This window comes from Schistocerca gregaria, chromosome 8 (genome assembly GCF_023897955.1).
Source record: "Schistocerca gregaria isolate iqSchGreg1 chromosome 8, iqSchGreg1.2, whole genome shotgun sequence".
NCBI lineage: Eukaryota > Metazoa > Arthropoda > Insecta > Orthoptera > Acrididae > Schistocerca > Schistocerca gregaria.
In genome coordinates this window covers 324,713,761-324,725,955 of record NC_064927.1, presented here as the reverse complement: position 1 = coordinate 324,725,955, position 12,195 = coordinate 324,713,761, and the positions used below count along the sequence as shown (strand labels likewise).

The 12,195-nt window shown below is 42.2% G+C and overlaps 1 protein-coding gene across 1 annotated transcript in view; it reads right to left on the bottom strand.

Moving 5' to 3' along the window:
* Positions 1-12,195, bottom strand: part of LOC126284323 (uncharacterized) — a 112,617-nt gene that overhangs the window by 78,433 nt on the left and 21,989 nt on the right. The gene's annotated exons all lie outside the window — the stretch shown is intronic.

Here is a 12,195-nt window from a genome sequence, read left to right as displayed (position 1 = left end):
ATTAATTTTACTTCGTTTCTCAATTTCATCGCAAGTTATTTCGCAACTTATGCTGCACAATCAGCTAAGCTGGCCTATGCTATTAAACACCCTGCCAAGTTGCCATTTTTACGTTACTCTTTCTACATTGTTTCACCACAAACTTCTTGTCTGAGCTATTACGTAACAATTCTGCATTTCACATACTATATGTTCTCTTGATTTTTATCATCCACAGGCAGAATTATTTTTAAACATTTTTCGTTTCTTTCTTTCCGAGTTTTGCCATCATTTCACTACATCCTTGCACGTAACGAGGGTAGACATCAAAGAAAGATTGGATTGAATTACGCAGCATTCTAGTAGCCATGATTCTACTCAACATATAATGCTCTTTACTTTACAGTTTAAGAACTGTGTATGAACTAATCTAGCCATTTATTGGGAAATCTGCAGTTATAGATGGAATCGGAAGGGCGATTTGACGCTGTTTTATGAGATCCGCAGACTAAAGTCGTATTACGTGTGAGACCAAATTCTAGGACGATTGTTGTATTAATTCAAGAATTTCAGAAATTTCTAACGTCATATATAATTAACTGTGTCATTGTCAGGGATTTCCACGTCCAAAGGCACAGTCTCGGACTTTTCCTAAATCACACACCTCCATTTAATACCAGGAGTATCCCTATACTGTAAAGAGTTTACCTCGTGTGTGCCGGTTTCTTTTACGCCTTCGTTGCTGCAAGCATCTTGCGTGATATTGCTTTCTCAAACAGAGTGACATTCTTAGCTAAAACGCTGTAACTCATAGACGCGACACTGCATGAGCCGCAGAGGCGCATCCAGAAGTTCCCGAAATATGTTAATTAAAATTATTACGTCTTACTTAGGTCTTATTCTGTACCGTTACCTCCAAAGTAGACCGCTCAACGTTCTGCCATATTTGAAATGAATTCCGGAAGTCTTTCTTTCTTATTGTGTTTAGTACCTTCTGCGATTTCACTTGAATCTCATCAGCTGTATCTAGTCTCCGCCCATTCAACTTTATTTTCATCGTGGGGAAGGGGAAGGTCAAACGGAGCTACGTCTGGTGAATACTGCGGTTGAAGAACAACTTTCATATCGTGTCCTGATGGAGTACCCACTCGTATGTACGACACTTATTTGCATGTTTTCTCCACATGTCCTCCCTCAAATGTCTTTGACATCGTGTCGTGATAGAACTGTTCACTAGGCGCTTAACCAGGAGGGACGATTTCTTTATCAAGAAGATCTTAGCGTTGCTCCTTACTTGTCGAGCTTCCTTGGCAAAGGTGAAAAAGAGCTATTCAATTGCGACGATTGGTATTTAGTTTCAGAGTCACGGAGTCACAGCCATAAACCAAACTTTCGTCTTCAGTGACAAATTTTGGAAGAAGGTACGCATCGTCTTGAAGCAGTTCTTTAAGTTCCCTGTTGACTTCCACGCGATGTTACATCTGATTGTCTTCAAGCAGTCCTAGAAGACACTTAGCGGCAATCCTTCTTACGTTCATTTATTCTGACAGAAGGCGTTCATATTTACCGTAATTTATTCCGAAGGCATAACAGAGGTTTCGTATGGTCCGTCTACAATCTTGGAGCAACAGATTGTTTCCTTTCTGAACATTTTCTTGCCCTGATGTCACCAGATGACCGACCGGACCGATAATTATCGCCAGTCGATGTTCTCCGGTTTCTGGAACCAGCCGTGTCTGTACCTGACCTAAAATACCTAACGTATTGCTGCCAAAAGCTTGCATTAACATTTGGAGCGTGTCTAAAGCTAGTTTCCCACTTTTAAAGCAAAACTTTACACAAATCCCTTCATGTCAGCCTTCGCAAAAAGGTATACACACTAGAGCATTACAACAGAAATATGCTTACCGTTCATTAACCTAACCAATCAGCTCGCAGCCACATTACCACACTGAATCTACATGAACGTGTGGGGACACGCTTAATTATATTTCATAGTACTCGCCGGTTGCGGTGGCCTCGCGGTTCTAGGCGCGCAGTCTGGAACCGTGCGACTGCTGCGGTTGCAGGTTCGAATCCTGCCTCAGGCATGGATGTGTGTGATGTCCTTAGGTTAGCTAGGTTTAAGTAGTTCTAAGTTCTAGGGGACTGATGACCACAGCAGTTGAGTCCCATAGTGCTCAGAGCCATTTGAACCTTCATAGTACTCGTAACCATTTGCAACTGAAATTAAAATTTCGGCGACTTTTTGATACCATCTAATTTCAACTGCCGCTCCAGTGAAGAGGGTTCTGAAGGAGTCTCGTCCGCGACCGGTGCTGGGAAAAGCCGCCGGCAACCATCCGCAGCCAAGTCCCGCTCTGGTTACCATGGTAACGACGTGACAGCATCACGCGTGCGTGCAGCCACTGTATCTCCACCGGCACTGGGTTTTCTCTCCGTCACTCCAACGGGCAGTAAATACGAGCTTCTGTGTGCCGCAGCTGGTGATGTTGACCAAAAGGCCAGGTTGAATCCGCTCTCCGCTCATAATTTCTGCCGAAGAGTCGCTTTTGCACTGCCCACTATTTTCGAAGTTCAAGCTTTGGTGGTGCCTCGCAGACTCAGCGACACGCAGAATACTGGAGAGCTTGTAACGTCCCCCACACTCCAAGAGGATAAAACACTTGTCCGTGTAATCTCGGAAGCAAGGCTGTCGGTTCCGAATACTGTCGAATCTAATTAAGAAACATATACAGCTCAGAGCCGACAGAAGCAATGTCGACTCCGTCAATCACTACATTATTGATGTGGAATTATTAAAGAAAAAAAGATTAAAGTTTGTACTGATCCTTCACGGAAAAAAGTATTTACCCTGTCTGAACAATTTAGTCTTTTGAAATGAACTTGGATAATTTTGGAACACGGTAGCCAGACTAACTTCACTGTAAAATCAATTGATTACAGCAGTGATGTACCGTGTATATAATCTACGACTGCGAGTATAACTTGGTTGCGTAAATCTGTATCGTACCTACTGATTTTTGCATGTCGGAATGGCTCTGCTTAATAACTTCGAAAGAACATTTTTAATATTGCACTGAACCGCCGAAGAAACTTGTACAGGCGTGCGTATCCAAATATAGAGATATGTAAACAGGCCGAATATTGCGCTGCGGATAGCAACGGCCGTATAAGACAAGTGTCTGACGCAGTTGTGAGATCGGTTACTGGTGCTACAATGACAGGTTATCAACGTTTAAGTGAGTCTGAACGTTGTTTTTATAGTCGGCGCTGAGTGATGCGACACAGCGTCTCCGAGGTAGCGTTGAAGTGGGGATTTTCCCGTCCGACCGTCCGCAGCTCGTGGTTTGGCGGTCGCGTACTCGCTTCCCGACCACGGGGTCCCTGGTTCGATTCCCGGCGGGATCAGGGATTTTCACCTGCCTCGACATGACTGGAAGTTTGTGTTGTCATCATCGTTTCATCATCATTCACGAAAGTGGCGGATTTGGGCTGAGCAACGGTTGGGAATTTGTACGGGCGCTGATAACCACGCAGTTGAGCGCCCTACAAGCCAAACATCCTCATCCTCATCCTCATCCTCATCCTCATCCTCATCCTCATCCTCATCCCATACAACCATTTAACGATTGTACCGTGAATATCAGTAATCCGGTAAAACATCAAATCTCCGACATCGCTGGGACCGGAAAATGATCCTGCACGAACGGGACCAATGACACCGGAAGAGAATAGTTCAACGTGTCAGAGGTGCAACCCTTCCGCAAATTGCTGCAGTTTTCCATGCTGGGCCATCAACAAGTGTCAACGTGGGAACCATTCAACGAAACGTGATTGATGTGGGCTTTCGGAGCCGAAGGCTCACTCGTGTTCATTTGATGACCGCACTACACAGAGCTGTACGCCTTGCCTGGGCCCGTCAACAGCGACCATTTTAATGGCTACTTGAAAGTCACCATTCGTCTTCCAAAATATTGAAACTACACAATGGCCCCAGGTCTTGCTGCCCCCCCCCCCCCCCCCCCTGCCCCCGCTACAAACTTTCAAATCGGCACTCTTGCACGCAGCACACGTCAATTTTTCAAAGCCATTGTTAGGATGACATACCATCCCTAACTTATATAGTTCTCTTCATTCTATCGTATCGCACTGAGTACAACAGTTACGCATTAACATCATAAGCATGGAATTTTTGATTAAAGTAGGCATCATAAAGAATGCACAGGAAACTACGAATCTGATAATGTCACTTTATATTTGAGAAATGACAATAATAAAAAAATTAATCATATTGGACACACTGTTTGGGAATTACAAGCAGGGGGTATATAGTTGAATAAGTGTGAGTCTGAACCAGTCTGTTGTTAGGCTCAAGCTCAAACAGTTGTAAACCGGGCGCTGTGGCAGAGCGGTTCCAGGCGCTTCAGTGCGGAACGGCGCTGCTGCTACGGTCGCAAGTTCGTATCCTGTCTCGGGCATGGATGTGTGTGATGTCCTTAGGTTAGTTAGGTTTAAGAAGTTCTATGTTCTAGGGGACTGATGACTTCAGATGTTAAATCCCATAGTGCTCAGAGCCATTTGAACCATTTGAAACAGTTGTAAACATTATCGTGTGGAGTTTTCATAGTCTGAACGAACAGAAGTCTGGTTGCAATCAGGGATCTCAGGCTCATTAAACGACTTATCTCGTAGATCTATTACTTGAGTAACCATCTGAGAAAGAGACAACAGCCACGATGGAATTATTCTTGCACAAAAAAGTAACTGATGACTCTGGTAGAGACAGCAAAAACACGATTTAAAGAATGAATTACTTACCCAAGTAGTTGCAATAAGACATCCTGTACTGCGAAATTATCAGTGGCTTTCGGCGGCCGGTGTAATTCACCATCCTACTTCAGTGAAAGTGTCTAGAAAGAGGAACTTGACGGAAAGAGTATTCTCCAGTGAGCTTATTAGTACGGCTCTAACAGCTTTGTGAGACTATTTAACCATAATTTATGCGTATTACCAGCATTGCAGCACAAAGCAGCCTCAGGTGACGAGCTAATCTTCACGGTGTACTGTCTCTGAGCTACTCACAGTACACGGTTCAGATTAACGAAAGTAATTACTTTCACTACTACTGTTGCACAATTACTTTGAAAATCTAGAGAATCTGTCGTATATCTTTGAAATGATGTGCCCATGTGTTAACAAAAATATCACATTATTTTCTTCTTAATGGCTCATCTGTCGATTGAAGGATTATAAGTTCTCTGCCAGCTATATTCAAAAGTTTAAAATCTACCTAAAAATAGCTTGTTTCCTACAACAAGGCAGTACATGGTTCCATTCCCACTTCAGGTATTTACAAAGAAATGTACAGATGCCGGCCGGAGTGGCCGTGCGGTTCTAGGCGCTACAGTCTGGAACCGAGCGACCGCTACGGTCGCAGGTTCGAATCCTGCCTCGGGCATGGATGTGTGTGATGTCCTTAGGTTAGTTAAGTTTAATTAGTTCTAAGTTCTAGGCGACTGATGACCTCAGAAGTTAAGTCGCATAGTGCTCAGAGCCATTTGAACCATTTGAACCAAATGTACAGATCTCAAGTATTAACTTCATACTTTAAACTCCCTTGGGATGATCAAGTCGCCGCATAGATTTGCTGGTAAATCCTGCGCAACTGGAAGACGACATGTATCGAAGAAAATGTCTACATGGAAAGGCCTGTTAACTAACTGAATGCCTTTTACTTGGTTCAGTCGTCCGAAGGAATGACAGAAAGCTTTTTCCGGACCTTAATAGTGCTGGGACAGTATTATGCACTTCCGGCGACGTTGGTGAAGTTTTATGTGCAACTGTTTCCCATATGACCCACCAGTGTCCAGCAGATCAATGAAACTACCAACTGATGACTCAAAGAAGAAAACTTCTGCCTGTTAAGCACTTACACAGTTTTGACCCCAAAACTAAAAATAAATAAATTTGAAAGAGAAGCTCCACCACTTTTGTAGATGAAGTTGCTACGGGCAAGCTATGCACCATTTAATTCGTTTTCTCTCTCTTTCAGAGCACCAGTCGCAAGTCTGGTTGCTGAACACTAATGCTGCACTTCTCTGGTCATGAAGTTAAGCATATTCTGTTAATCAGAGCGACGGCCACTTCTCACAGCCCTTCAGGCAGTAGCTCACCGCTTACTTGAAAAGAAAATGGCGCTGCAGAGCTTCCACATGGATTTCCTGATGTGCTACCTTCTTCTGTCGTTCCACTTTCGCACCTACACCGACAGCTGAATAGTCGAATCTATATAAACTATTCAGGAGGTAGTCTGAGCGATTCTATTAGATTGTTTGCAGATAGTGCTGTCGTGTTTACCGTTTAGTAAAGTTACCAGAAGATCAAAACGAGTCTGGACAAGATAACTAAGTGATGGGAAAAGTGGGAGTTGTCTCTAAACAGTAATATGTGTTGACCTTCACATGTCTGCTGAAATGTCAGTTTAATTTTGGTTACATGATAAGTTACGTAAGTTGGAAGGCTGTCGGTTGAGCTAAAGAACTGGGTACTACAATTACGAACAACTTAAATTGGAAGGTAGGAGACGAGATACTGGCAGAAGTAAAGCTGTGAGTACCGGGCGTGAGTCGTGCTTCGGTAGCTCAGGTGGTAGAGCACTTGCCCGCGAAAGGCAAAGGTACCGAGTTCGAGTCTCTGTCGGGCACACAATTTTAATCTGCCAGGAAGTTTCAACTTAAATTGGAATCATCACACAGAACAATTGGGGAAGCCGTACCAACGACTGCGTTTTTTTGACAGATCATGCAAGAAAAAGATACTGCCTAGAGTACGACTGTCCCCCCTCTTCTGGAGTATTGTTGAGCGATATGGAACCCTGACCAAATTAAGGAAACAGAGAAGGGAGTGTCACGGGCGCGGTAAGAGAGTTGTGAAGGTAATCGTCGACAGAAAGGAGTTCTTCGTTGCGGCGAGCTCTTTTCACGAAATTTCAATCACTAACTTCCCCTTCCAAATGTGAAAATATTTTGTTGACCCCGATCTACGTAAAGAGAAATGACCATCGCAACCAACTAAGAAAAATCAAAATTCACACTGAAAGATTTAGATGTTCATTTTTTCCACTTGTTATTCGAGTGCAACGTTCGAGGAATAGTCTGAAAGTGTTTCTAAGAACCCTCTGTCAGTCACTTAAGTATGATTTGTAGAACAGTTAAGTAGATATAGATGTTTCAAAGAATGTTCTCTGCACCTATATCAACTAGTATTTTCCCCCTTGTATTTGTTTAAATGCTTTTTAAATCACATCAAACATAATATGGTTACCGCCTTTTTATTGCTCAGCTTGTATACGCAGAATGTACCGTCATCACATGTGACGTCTACTATTATCTCACTGATAACTTCAAATATGACTGTAGTAATGTGTCCTCAAAGTATAGAAGTACGTTAAAGTTTAAGAGTGACAGAGTATTAGTTCAGACAGAATAATATGGGGAATATAATGCCTGGAATTCATCTAAGTTGACTATATACTCTTGTGATGTTAAAATAATGAAGCTTGATTGTAAGAAATTTCATCTGTTGCGCAATGAATCCGGATAGGTCTTTTGTAATGGCACTTCATCTTAGACAGCGGCATCAACCACCAGCGATTTGGTATTCGTTCCGAATCTATCTGCTATGCTCAGTGCCTTTTACGAGAAAGTAGATTTTCAGTTTTAAAGCCGAGAGAAGAGGTTTTAGAAAATCACGATACGCTCTTTGAACGGATAATTGTTTCCTGATGGCCAATCGGGAGAGCAGGCACTCTTCTCACACTGATTTGTATAGAGTAACTTCCTTGCAAATAGACTAAGGAACTTCCTTTTCGTTAATTTAATTTTTTGGTTCCCTCTTATCTTCCTGATGGAGAAAATAATAAAATAATGCCTGGCATTCGTCTAAATTCTTAGGAGAAAGACTGAAAACCTTCATATTAACAGTTGGCAAGACACCTATGCGTTAGGCACCTATGAGCCGTCGGTATCAGTAATATGCACGAATTGCTGAAAGCGAACTGAAATCCATTTTCTCCGTTTCTTATAATTATTCTTCGCTCAGAGGAAAGTGTAATGTTATGAGCTAAGATGCCAGTGATTTACAATTTACTTTACGCTTTACAGAAAGATGAAAGTTACTCATGGTTGCCGCACCGCTACTGAAAAAAATTTGGCCTAATTTGCGTAACTCCCTGTTTCAGTCTCTTTCCAAAAAATGTCATAATACGAAAGCAAAATCTTCAGATATTAGAAATGTTTATTTTTACTTAATGGCTTAAATTTGATGTGAACGTCTTGTACTAAGCAAATCAGCATGAAATGAAATACGTTATGTAGAGTACTTTCGATTTATTACTTCCTGCAGTTCACTGGCGGATCAGGAGAAGAATGATTCCACGCATACGTTGTTTGCTTGCTGTGTTGAAACTAATCTCATTTTCACAATTCTCGCAGTAGCGATTCGGGGCATGCTATAGGGTATTTAACTGATTATTTACTTATTTGCTCTTTAGTATTGGAAATCTGTGGTAAGGACTATGGGACCAAACTGCTGAGGTCACCGGTCGCTAGGCTTATGCACTGTTGATCTAACTTTAACTTACATTAAGGACAACACACACAGGGAGGACTCTAACCTCCGACAGAGGAAGACGCGCGAACCGTGACAGGACTCCCCAGACCGCACGGCTACCCAGTGCGGTTGCTCCTTGGTGAATTATGTCTTATGGACAATGGGATGTGCTTCAGTGCGTATTTCTGCGCCTTACGTTTCGTCTCCTAATGCTGTATACGTCATCAGAGGTTATAGAATCTTAGCAATTTCAAACTTAGAAGAAATGTTTTACATATATTCGTATTCACAGCCAGTGAAGCAGCTGCTGCACAAGCATTTCGGAAATGCTAGAATTATCAGCCATCATTTCCCTATAGCCTGACGTCCTCCGGATGATCTTAATCCGTCTGATTTGTGACTCTCGGGGTAGTTGAAAATGTTGTGTTCAGTGCTCTAATAATGAACGTAGCTAGCTAAATTCGAGGCAAGCGGTACGCAACACACTCTGAGCGTGAGCCTCGAGACACTGCGATCTGTTGTGGAATACGCTTTTTCTCGATTTCAACTTAATGACAGAAAACGGTGGCCAGCATAATGAACATGTCTTGCGCGATTCTCACGACAATTAGAAACCAAAGTTATTTTGTTATGCGCTTTTTGGCCCAATGACAATTAACAACCGTTTTAGGTTTGCTTTTTATGCGGTTTTTGGCACTAGGACAACTAAAAACCAATGTTTTGCGTTTGATGCGGCTTTTGGTCTCAGCATAGTTAAAAACTAATTTTTACTATCCTACATGGCCGATGGGCTTACCTGAGCAACAGTGCCGCAATTGTTGACTGCAAGTTTGTACAGTCATGCACATTGAACATTACGGATGGTGTAATGTGAACTCAATGCATAGCCGTCATATTTCAATTCATCTGTTACTTGTATCCGATTCCACTTGCATAAGACGCCTTCAGTAACATCTAATGGTAAAATTTTCGTTAAAGTTTTTTTGTGCCATTACGTTTCACCCTGCGCCAATAATATTCTGCTCAAATTTAACGTCATTCTGAGCAAGATCCTCTTTTTACAGCATTTTGAAACCGGGACTGTACTTATGGTCACCCAGTATATTATAGATATGAGATGATAGTGAAACGTGGGACATTCTCTTGAGAAGGCAAACAGCCACCTTTACTGACAGAAGCAATCATCAGTTGAAAGAGGGAGAAAATGCAATCTCTCAAAACTAAACAATGAGTCATCTTCGGATGTCTTATTTGGTAGATAATTGTCGCAAAAGGCAAGAACCATAAAACAAGTTTATGAAGCCCGTATCAAGCTGCTGGTAGCAGATAAGGTGTTCTTTTTCTTTTTTCTTTTTCCTAATCTCCCTTTTCGTTTCGCGGCCAAACGTTAATTTCCGATACACCACAGTTTCCGACAGTTGCCTGTCTCCATTAGGGGATAAGAATTTCAGTCCAAAAAGAACAGAATGGTAAAGACTTTCCACAGATAATAATTGAAATTCTGGGATAATGTTATAAGAGGATTTTTTTCACAAAGTGGCAAGTAATGTTGTTGACGAGATCAGCTGCTCTCATCACCCACTTCTGACCAGAATGTACGTTATTTCCATTGTTAATTCTTAAGAACATTTACGAGTGGAAATGCTTGATAAGATCTCAATGGTGCCACAACATGTAGAAACGCTGCGCAATGTACACACTCCCAGGCAGAATTTCGACGTCGTAGATGCGGAGCAATAATGTTATTCGCCACGTACGGTCATCTGGTATGTTAGCCAAGTGCGGAACAACATTCACCCCTAACATGCTAAAAGACAGTGTGATTTGCTAAAACAAAGAAGACATACGTCGAGTTAAACACTAATTCGTACAATACCGAGAGCGATAGTTTCAATACGATTAAGGATACCCAGACAAATGCCGCGTAAACACAATTACAGTTAAATGAGGCAGTCATTAGCCCTGCCCACCAACCACGAATAACAGAGGAAGTAGTCCGCAGAGTAGATGTGAATGACACAATCCGGATTGTTCACTGAACTGTGTGAGAAAGGTCAGTTACCTTCGATTCCTTCCGCTGCTGCTCCTATTTTCTCTTTTTACAAGTCGGTTGCGCAATCATAGCCCGTACATGTTTTTCATACAGCTCGAAGTCGCCAGAGCGCAATCGTTCGAAGTGTTAGCAAGAAAAGCTTAGTTCTTTGCGAGTTAATTTCTCCAGCCAACGACAGGAATCGTTGTGCAGTAGTTTCCTTGGTGGCCACCAGAGCGTGATTGCTGCTCCTCCCTCAGAAGCGTGTTTTGCAGCTCAGCACCCTGCCACCATCTGAGCGATTTCTCCCATTTCTTCTATAAAACAATAACACTCGCACAGATTTCACTTCTACCACTTCCTTCTAGACAGTCACAGTCGGATTAAATAGCTTGGTCTAGTTGCGTTTTGTCTGCCAATGAAGCTTTACAGGAATTCAGAAAATTTCTAGCAAACTACTCTAGAAAATGTTATCCAGCTGCTATTGTCCAGGAAGGAAAAATCAGCAAGATTTTGATTCCATTTTCACTCTTCGACAAGGTCATTACTTCTTCTTCAGTTTCTTTCTTGTTCTTTTTTTCTTATTCTTCTCGTTTCGACCATCTGAAGACTATGTTAATTCGCGTCAGTTTTGATTCTTGTGGTCTTTATATTTGTCCAGTATTATTTCGCTACCATGCTTCGGAACATTCCTCGCTTTTCTATAAATGATAATTTGAATCTCGGTTCTGCCATAGAAACCTGTGATTGTCTACATTTTTCGTTTGAGAGTCACCTTACTGAAAATTTCTTTTTCCTGAACGTCTGTTTGTTCCAGATCCCTTTGTTAGCATACTTGTTGCAATAAATTGTTTTATCTGCTGTATCAAACTCCCACGGTCCGTTATAAGGATGTGTTCTAGGAATACGCTATTCCTCTTCCTGATGGTGTCCGAGTTTCTATCTGCATGGGTATACAGTTCCTGGTTCGCTCGCTCTCTGTATTGAATGTCTCATTTTATTCGAGGTCCCAATATCCTCCCGGAAATCCTTCAAAATGGTTCAAATGGCTCTGAGCACTGTGGGACTTAACATCTTATGTGATCAGTCCCCTAGAATTTAGAACTACTTAAACCTAACTAACCTAAGGACAGCACACAACACCCAGTCAGCATGAGGCAGAGAAAATCCCTGACCCCGCCGGGAAACGAACCCGGGAACCCGGGCGCGGGAAGCGAGAACGCTACCGCACGACAATGAGCTGGGGACGGAAATCCTTCGTTCCATACGATGTAGCTTCTTAAGCAATGCTCTTGTTAAGAGATTCAGACTTGCTGCTGCATTTGCCATCAGGTCGGATCACTGTGTGGCAGTGTCTCAGTTTAGCATTGATAGATTTTTCCTATTATTGATGTTCATAGTTAGTTTGTACTCAAAATTAATATTGTTTATTCATGTTCCCATTGCTTCTTTTTTTCCTACCCGTTTTCCAACGAATTTAAATCTCTCCAGCTACTGAATTTTCCCTTCTTTTATTGTTATCGATCTAGGAGCTGTCTCACTGCTCGTAATATACTGCGTCTTCTCGATAG